The following is a 9,246-nucleotide window of genomic DNA, read 5'->3' as shown; positions in this document are numbered from 1 at the left end:
AGGCATCGGCTTCCATAGAGATGACAGTCCTACGGGGCAGTGCTGCTCTGCCCTGCAGGGTCGTTGTGAGTCAGAAATGACCCAAGGGCATCGGATTTGGTATTGGTGTTGGATGGCCAGTCTCAAAAGTCCACTGGCATTTCCCACAATGCCCTTTTCTCCTTCCTCATCATGATGACGTGCCTCAAAAAATCCAAAACTCACAGCCATTGGGCCAATTCTGCTCATAGCAACCCTAGAGGGCAGGGCAGAACTGCCCCTGTGGGTTTGTGAGACTGTAACTCTTTACAAGAGTAGAGAGCCTCCTCTTTCTTCCAAGGAGAGGCTGGTGGAGTCAAACAGCCGACCTTGCGGTTAGCAGCCTGATGAGCAGCCCACCACGCTCTACCAGTGCTCTCTAATTGCAGCACCCCCACCCCAACCGCACCCTTGCCCATGCAGGAAGGCCAACTTTTCGGAGCCATGGAGGCTGGATGCCCTCCCAAAACGATGGTCCTTAAATTGTCATTCAACCTTAAACCAAAAAACTCCCTGAGTTGAAGTCTTCTTAAACCAAACCCAATGCCATCCAGCTGGGGGAGGAGACCCGTGCACAACAGAAGGAACCCTGCCTGGACCTGTGCCGTCCTCGAAATGGTAGTGATGGGCCAGCCTATCGTTGTAGCCACAACGTCCATTCCTTTCCCTGAGGGGGAGGGTCTTTGTCTCCCTGGCTGACACGCCGTGTTATCAAGCCTGATGTCCTTCTCCAGGAATTGTTCTTTCCTGATAGATACCATGTCCAACGTCAGTGGAACGTCTGACCACCTTTGCTTCCAAGGAGCATTTGGGCTGTGCCGCTTCCAAGATAGATCTGTTTGTGCTGGCCGTCCATGGTACCGATTCCTCGCCAACACCATCATCCAAAGAAATCGATTCTCTGGTGGTCTTCCTCATTCTGTGTCGGCTCCCCATGTGTGACTCGCTGACCTCCATCGAGCCCATTCCCACTCAGTGTGACCCTAGAGGACAGGGAAGAACCGACCCTGTGGGTTTCTGAGACTGTCACTCTTTATGGGAGTACAACGCCTTGTCTCTCCCCCACAGAGCAGCAGGTGGCTTGGAACTGCTGACCTTGCAATTAGCACCCCCAAGTAGTAACCTCCTACCCCACCAGGGCTCCTATATGAATACACGGTGCTTGGAAATACTGTGTCTTGTTTAGAAAATGAAGGCAACATATGTACAGATATGCTTGATACAATTGATGTATGGATTGTTTTAAAAGCTGTAAGAGCCCCCAATAAATGATCTTAAAAAAACAAACAAAGAAAATACGGTCTCTTGGGTCAGAGGCACCTTAGCGTTCAAAGTGCCATTTTTGCTCTGTAACACACTAACGAGGTCTTTGGGGCAGATCCGTCCAGTTGACAGACTACGTGGTAAGAGTCACTAGGGGACATGTGACCACTTCCATAGCAAACGTCCCTCCGATTAGACATCGGCCTTTCTCTGTGCTTCCTAGTGCACGTAGCGGAGCTGTGAACCTCTGGACGGGTGACTAGTTTTCTTCTCTATGATGATTTCCTGAGGTTCAGATGCAGTGCCCTTGAGTGGCGCCACCTCGTAGCACTCTGGAGAACGAGGCGGCCTGACTCGTAGGGTTCCCAAGACTGTCCAGTGCCACAGAAGCCGACCACCGACTCTTGGTCCCATGGAGCGGCTGGTGGATTAGAAGTGCCGGCCCTTGGGCTACCTTAGCAGCCCAGCACTTTAACCACTGCGCCACCAGGGACCCTTCCCTGAGACGAGAGATCGAGTTTAGAATTACTTATTAGAAACGGTGTCTGTTGTTTTTCCAGCCACAGAGAAAACAGGGAAGAACAGAGGGGGCTGAGGCGGGACCTGCACCGTGGGCTGTGGAGCGGCCGAGCCTCTGTCCCAGCACCCAGCACCCTCAGGGCAGCTCTTGGAGGAAGCGAGTCCACGTTGGGGTGTTCTGACCCAGGGGTCCGGGAGCCGCCCCCTGACTGCACCCCTGTCTGCAGACTCTGCCCTGGAGGACGCAGGGGCCCAGGCCGGCACTGTGGCCGACATGACCCCTGTGGTAGCCGAGGTCCTGTGCTCTGCCCAGCCTGCTGCTTCCCGTGAGTTCAAGGGAACTGGCTCACATCACGCAGAAGGAGGCTGGAGGTGCCACACTCAACGTTTGGAGGAAGTCGCCTCCCCAAAGGGAGAAGTGAGAGGGCAACAAATCAGGGTTCCCCACAAGCAGTCAGGGGGCTCTTTCTGGCCAAGCACACTGCCCGCAGCAACAGCGGGCGGGGCCCAAGACCCGCAGGCCCAGGAGCAAGTGTGAGCAACGGCATGGAGATCATCTCAGTCGCCCAGACAACAGCTCTGTTGCCGTGTGACCGTGAGCCAAGGCCAGCTGCCAAGACCACGAGCATGTCCACGGCCCCCACCCCCACGTCCTGGTCTGCGGTCTCTGGTCTCTGGTCAGTTCTCTGTGCACGTGGATCGTCTTGCTGCTGCTGCTGTTAGGAACCACGGAGTCAGTTCCGACTCCCTGTGACCCTGCGCCCCGCAGAACCAAACACTGCCTGGTCCTGTGCCCACCTCACAATCGCTGTTCTCTCTTTCCCTCCAATGTGGGCACTTCCGAGAGGCGACCACACAGCTGGCCACAGTTCAGTGTTCAATCCGCCGGAAGTCTTTTCTAGTCAACATTACAACTGAGCTTTGTTAACAAGACGACCCCGTCAGGTTTGCTTTTTGTTCCAAACACTGTCAAAACCAGTGTTCTCCCCTAGGTAATGTGCCTGTGGTCCTAGACCCGTGGGGTCCTCTGTCGCCACAGTGGAGAGGGTTTCACTCTCCCCTAGGCATGGGAGGTGGGGGAAAGACGAGCCGTCCCCTGCCAAGGGAAGTCTCTGTGCCAGAAGTTTCTGTTCCCAGGTGACTCTGCTTAACCCTCACAGTTCGCAGAAACACAGAAACCCCCAGAAAACAGGGCTGGAGGTCAGGGAGCTCTGGGAGCAGATTCGCAGGTACACTCTGCACTGTCCTCTCGGCCCTTTCCGGTGACGTGGTCTCTTGCGGGCAGTGGGGAGGCCATGAAGTGAACCCTGGTTAGGGCCGATGGAAATGCCTGGCCGGCTTGCACTCTGCCTGGGTACTGAGGCGGCTTTGGGGAAGGGGGTCTCACTCCTTCTGGCCCCTGAGACGACGCAGCAGAACTGACATGGTGACTGAGTAGCCCTCTGGGGACGTGGGGACCCCTTCCCCCAGCCACCACGTCTCAGCCCATTCTGGGCCCATTGTTCTTCACAGTGGCAAGGCAAAAAGCCAGTTGGTGGGGTGGGGTGGAGGGTGTACTCGCACCGCCCAGGACTGGCTTTGGAGTTGTCTGTCGGGGTGGCTTCCTGGTGGTTTCATTGTATCACTAGCGGCTCTGCGGCTCTGTTTTGTGCTCAAAGAGAGTGGATTTAAATGGTCACGAAACATAGAGAGCCACTCCTGGAGGCCAGACGCCTCTGCCCACCTTCTGTCATGGGCGGTCCTTGCCCTCCGTGGGGCCACCGGCTCAGCCGCTGGGTCAGTCCCTCCGCCCGGCTTTTCTGTTCTTCCTCCTTCTCAACAGTCTGACTTTCCTAGGGCTGCGGAGAGGAAATGCCATTGTCCCAGCGTTCTAGAGGCCCCTCTGGGTGTGGGAGGTGCCATGTCCCCGCTGCGGGTTCCAGGGGACAGTCCTTCTGTGCCTCCCTCAGCTCCAGGGAACCCCGGCTGTTCTTAGGCCATACAGGAATCCTCACCTGGGCATCTTCACTCTGGGCATCTCTGTGTCTCTGTGTTCTTCTTCTTTCAGAAGGACACCGGTCTGACAGGATGGGGGACCATGCTACCCTGGTAGGATCTCATGTTCACTGATTACATCTTCAAAGACTCTGTGTTCGAATAAGGTGACATTCACAGGTACAGGAGTTAGGACCTCAAGAGTCTTTTTTCTGCGGGGGGTGGGGGGTGGGGGTGGGTGGGGAGGGGGTGGACACAGCTGAACCCATAACACCACCAGATTCTGATCAGGTCTCCACCTCTCCCCTAAATGAACCAGGAAAAGGTCACCCCTAACCCCTGCATAAAGCATGGATCCTCCCCATCCGTGATACGGTTCTCCGGGTGACTGGGACTTCAGCAGGCCCATCAGGGCCATATGGACCCCATCCCAGGCTTAGGAGAGATGTTTCCCAGTTCCTGCAGGCTGGATCCAGAAACCATGCTCCCAATTGCCGTTGGCAACCATCTGGGAATGCTGGAGAACCAGAATGCAATGCAAATTCACACAAAGGAGGTCCCGGCAGATAGAGGCACCAAGTCTCTAATGCAGTGGTTCTCAACCTGTGGGTCCCGACACCTTTGGGGCTCAAACGACCCTTTCACAGGGGTCGTCCAATTCATAACAGAGGCAAAATTACAGTTATGAAGTAGCAACGAAAATAACGTTATGGTTGGGGGATCCCCACCACATAAGGAACTGTGTTAAAGGGTGGCAGCAGGAGGAAGGCTGAGAACCACTGCCCTAATCGCTCTGTACTTGGAGTCTGTCTTCTAAGACGGTTCCAAAGGAGCCCGGATGACATACTGGGTTACGAGTTGGGCTGCTAACCACAAGGTCAGCAGTTCAACACCACCAGCCACTCCAAGGGAGAAAGTTGAGACTTTCTATTCCTGTAAAGATTGACAGTCTTGGAAATCCACAGGGGAAGTTCTACTTTGTCTACAAAGTCCACATAGACTCAGTGGCCTTGGAGGTTTTCTTGAGAAGATAGTTCCAGTGACTGTCGTCCCCTGGAGTGTACATGGGACCAGTCATTTACAAACCAGGAGAACAGGGCCGGGTGACACATGTCAACTCCATGATGAGGCTGTGTGAGGTTCCAGCTTGCTAGCAGACTGTCTCTGTTACCTTCTTACCTTGGACACTTGGGAGTAAGAGGCAGCCTCCTCAGAGCCCACATGCCCAGGCATCGAGGATTGCCCCCAGCCAGCAAGGAGCTAAGGTGTTTCTGTTTAGTAAGTCTCAAGGAACTGAGCCCTGCCAACATGGAGAGAGATCCTTCTCCAGTCAAGCTTTCAGATGAGACCTCAGCCCTGCCAGCAACTTGGATGCAGCCTGGTGAGGGCCTCTGAAGCAGAAGCACTCAGCTAAGTCATGCCCAGAGTCCCAGCCAAGAGGCGCCACCACATAGTTAGCGGATGCTGTCCTAAGTCAAGAATGCACGGCACTGAGCTTCCGGCGATGTGAGAAACCCTTTTCCTTGGTTCTCAAGCCACTTGCAGCCAGGAGTTTCTGTCACTTACACCCACTCGTATGCACAATCCAGGGCAGGACTCCAGACCTCCCTGTGCCTCACTGGTGTCACAAACTGTACAGACTCTATGAAGGAAGGAAAATCTGGACCCTCATCTTAAATCAGGGACTGCAGCCTTCAGGATGGAGTATAACTCAGTGTAAAGGGACCAGCATCCTCACAATGGACCAGTAGGTAACATCAGGGAAAATGGAGAAAAGATTGACGTGGTCAAGAATTTTGTCTCGCTTGGATCCATAATCGATGCTCATGGAAGCAGCAATCAAAAGATAAAGACATGTTAAATTAGGTAAACCGGCTGCACGTGACCCCATTAGAGTCTGGGAGAGCAAGGATGTTACTTTGAGGACTAAGGTGTGCCTGACCCAAGCCATGGTACTTTCAATTGCCTTCTAGGCATGTGAAAGCTGGATGTTGACTAAGGAAGACCAAAGAAGAATTGATGCGCTTGAATTGTGGTCCTAGAAAAGAATATTGAAAATACCATGGGCTGCTAAAAGGACAAACAAGTCTATCTCGGAAGAAGTACGGCCGGGTACTCCTTAGAAAAAAGGATGGTGAGACTGTGTGACCTAGTTTGGACAAGTCAGGAGAGAAGGACCTCATGCTTGGTCAAGTGGAGGGGCAGAGAGAGAGGGAGACCTTCGGCAGGACGGATGGACACAGTGCCTGTGTTGACGCAATGGGCTCAAGCACGGGAACAGTGATGAGAATGGTGCAGGATACGGCAGTATTTTGTTCTGTTGTGCACAGGGCTCCTATGGGTCAGAACCCACTCCATGCCACCTAATGACTTAACACAACACTCCAGGCTCAAATTCTTACATCACGACCCAGGGAAACCCCTCAAAATGGCACAGAAGTCAGACACCAAGCAGCATTTCTCCTCGGTGACAAATGAGTCTTATTCAGCCAGCCAGAGCCCACTAAGTGTCTATGCCCTGGTGGCATACTGGGTTACACGTGGGGCTACTAACTGCAAGGTCAGCCGTTAGAAACCACTAGCCGCACCCGACGTGCTGAAGGGAACAGAAAGCAGACACCAAATAACAAAAACCATCACTGTGTGACCACCTTCCACGCATAAACGCTGAAGATGAATGTGTGCATAAGTAAGTGTGGTGAAGAAGGCTGATGGTGCCCGGCTATCGAGACCTATAGCGTCTGGGGACTTAAAGGCTTGAAAGTAAACAAGCGGCCATCTAGCCCAGAAGCAACAAAGCCCACATGGAAGCAGCACACCAACATGTGTGATCATGAAGGGCCAAAGGGACCAGCCTTTAAACACCAAAGGCAGGGAGAAAAGTCATATCCTTGTCAATGAGGGTGGTGCGCGATGGAGACCCAATGTCCATCTCCAGACAACTGGACATACCTTGCAGAGGGGTAGTGGGGAGATGAGTCACTTAGGGTACAGTATAGCAACAATGAAGCTCACAATCTTCCTCTAGTTCTTAAACGCTTCCTCCCCCCAACTACCAGGACCCCAGTTTCGCCTTGCAGACCGGGTTAGACCAGATGATGCACAGCGGTACAGAGGGGAATTGGAAGCGCAGGGAATGTAGGACGGAAGAACCTCTCAGGACCGGGGGTGAAGGGGGCGATATCAGGAGGGAAAGGGGAGGTAGGAAGGGGGAATGGATCACAGGGAGCCACATATGGCCTCCTCTCTGGGGGACGGGCAGCAGCGGGGTGGGTGAAGGGAGGCGCCGGACAGTGTAATATAAGATACAATAATAATTTTTAAATTATTAAGGGTGCATGGGGGAAAGGGAAGGGGAGGGGGGGAAAATTAAAAAAAAGGAAAATGAGCGGATTCCGGGAACCCAAGAGGCAAGAAAATTTTGGGAATGATGAGGGCAACAAATGTATAGATGTGCTTTACACAATTGATCTATGTATTGTGACGAATTGTATGAGCCCCAATAAATTGATTATAAAAAAAAATAATAAAAATAAATAAATAAATAAATAAAGAAAGAAACCACTAGCCGCTCTGCGGGAGAAAAATGAGGCATAGTTTGTAGCTCGTCAAGAGTGACCATCTGGATACCCCCTGGGGCAGGTCGACCCTGCGCTATAAGGGCGCTATGAGTCGGACGGATGTGACTGGATGGCAGGGAAACTTCCAACAGAGCCCTCCTATAGGCTGTGGGGTGGAAAGGGGAGCACCTTAGCCAGAAGGTATTGCTCTGCTCCGAGGGGCTGGACCTCCTGCTAGGGATAACTGAAGCATGAGAACCTTCTCGTTTCTAGAAGCATGGAACTGCAAGTTAACAGGGCACCGAATAGGTTGGGAGTAGGCCTGGGCGTCAGATGCACCAACGTAGCTGACTTGTGGTCTGGGGAGGGGTGGTTGTTCCCTGAGAAAAAAATCTCAAGACGCCTCCAGTTCCTGCTTGCGTGATGGGCAGGGCTGCCTGAGGATGGGAGGGTGGGGGGGTGACGCTGCACAAGAAGGGACTGCAGTCACCATGCAGGCCAGAGGCTGCTCTCAGCCTCGAGCGTTCATTCCCTCCGCCCAGGAGCGTGCCCTCGCCCACCCGCACAGCCACCACAGCTCAGATCACCTGAGAATTCTCACCTGAGAATCAGGATCTGAGACTTCCAGAGGCTGCATCTAGACCAGTGGAGCTCAGCCAGGTAATGCTGCACCCCCGCCTGCAAAGAAAGGTTCACAATGTCCGGAGACATTTTGCCCACAAAGGGAGGTGGTGATGCTGCCAACATCAAGTGGTTGACAATCTGACTATCAGAGCGACTGCTACTATATTGCAACGCACAGGGCAGCCGACAACAAAGGACCATCAGTCCCAAAGAGTAACCGTGGCCAGGTTGAGAAACCCTGCACTGGACTAGGGTCCAACCCTGTTCAGGAACTCCAGGAAATACCCTGGGGTTTCCGGGACACAGTTGAGTCCCTGGTCGCTGTGAAAGGAGCCCCAGGGGTACAGTGGTTAAGGCAATTGGTTGCTAACAGAAGGTTGCTGGTTGAAACCCACCTGTGCTTCTGGGGAGAAGGAGGATGCCGTCTGTGTCTAGAAACGCTCCGGGGAAGTTCTCCTCAGACCTAAGGACAGGAGGGAGTCCACAGCTGGGAACTGGGTAAGTCCAAGGGGGAGACCTCCTACTCCCTCCCCCACCCCCATTACTGTGGATGCTGTATCTGTGTGAGCTGGTGGGTTTTCCCCAGATTCCAATCGAGGGATGGTACCCAGTGTAGGTGAGTTAGAGCTGTAGTGGGTTAGAGTTGGGCTGCTAACCTCAAGGTCAGCAGTTCGAAACCACCAGCCGCTCTGCAGGACAAAGATGGGGCTTTCTACTCCCATACACAGTTACAGTCTCACAAACCCACAGGGTCCGTTATAACCTGTCTATGGGGTCGCTATGAGGCAGAATCGGCTCAATGGCAGCAAGTTTGGTTTGGGCAGCCTTGTGAGGTAAGCGGCCCTGGTGGGGGGTCAGACTATGAATTGGGAAGCTGACCTCAGGTTCAGCAGTTTCAACCCACCAGCCACTGGGGGGGGGGGGGGGCCCTGAAGCTGAGTGCTGTAAAGATTGACAGCCTGGGAAAGAGCCCCTCCACAGGGTCACTCTGAGTTGGGATTGACTCAATGGCAGTGGGTGTAGTTTGGGGTTTGGACCTTGTGAGGGAGTGAGCTGGTTGTCAGTGGAGGCATCCAAGAGGAGGCAGACGGTCACCTGTCAGGGACATGGAGGAGGCGCTCTGCTGGTCCGAGGCTATCCTTGGCTGACTTTGAGGCCTCTAGGGAAGAGAAGCAACACTGGACTGTCGCCCACCATGGGCCGCCTGCGCTCCCTTGGGGGCCCTCGAAAGTTACAGACGTTTCTCTAAGTCAGGAGCCTGGTTTCCGGAGCCCCGCTTGCTCGCTGA

At 53.7% G+C, this 9,246-nt stretch overlaps 1 long non-coding RNA gene across 1 annotated transcript; it reads right to left on the bottom strand.

Moving 5' to 3' along the window:
• Positions 1-1,897: 1,897 nt before the first annotated feature.
• LOC123521422 lies at positions 1,898-9,158 on the bottom strand. The gene is made up of 5 exons (XR_006679865.1): positions 8,996-9,158; positions 8,354-8,421; positions 7,936-8,012; positions 3,795-3,926; positions 1,898-3,638 (listed from the first exon to the last, which is right to left on the bottom strand). It is a non-coding gene; the product is annotated as an uncharacterized LOC123521422 (long non-coding RNA).
• Positions 9,159-9,246: the final 88 nt, after the last annotated feature.

The sequence above is a fragment of the Echinops telfairi genome, unplaced genomic scaffold, assembly GCF_000313985.2.
Source record: "Echinops telfairi isolate 266 unplaced genomic scaffold, ASM31398v2 ScPeMD7_18;HRSCAF=68, whole genome shotgun sequence".
NCBI lineage: Eukaryota > Metazoa > Chordata > Mammalia > Afrosoricida > Tenrecidae > Echinops > Echinops telfairi.
The sequence above is the reverse complement of the archived record's forward strand: the minus strand, read 5'-3'. Positions and strand labels throughout refer to the sequence as shown.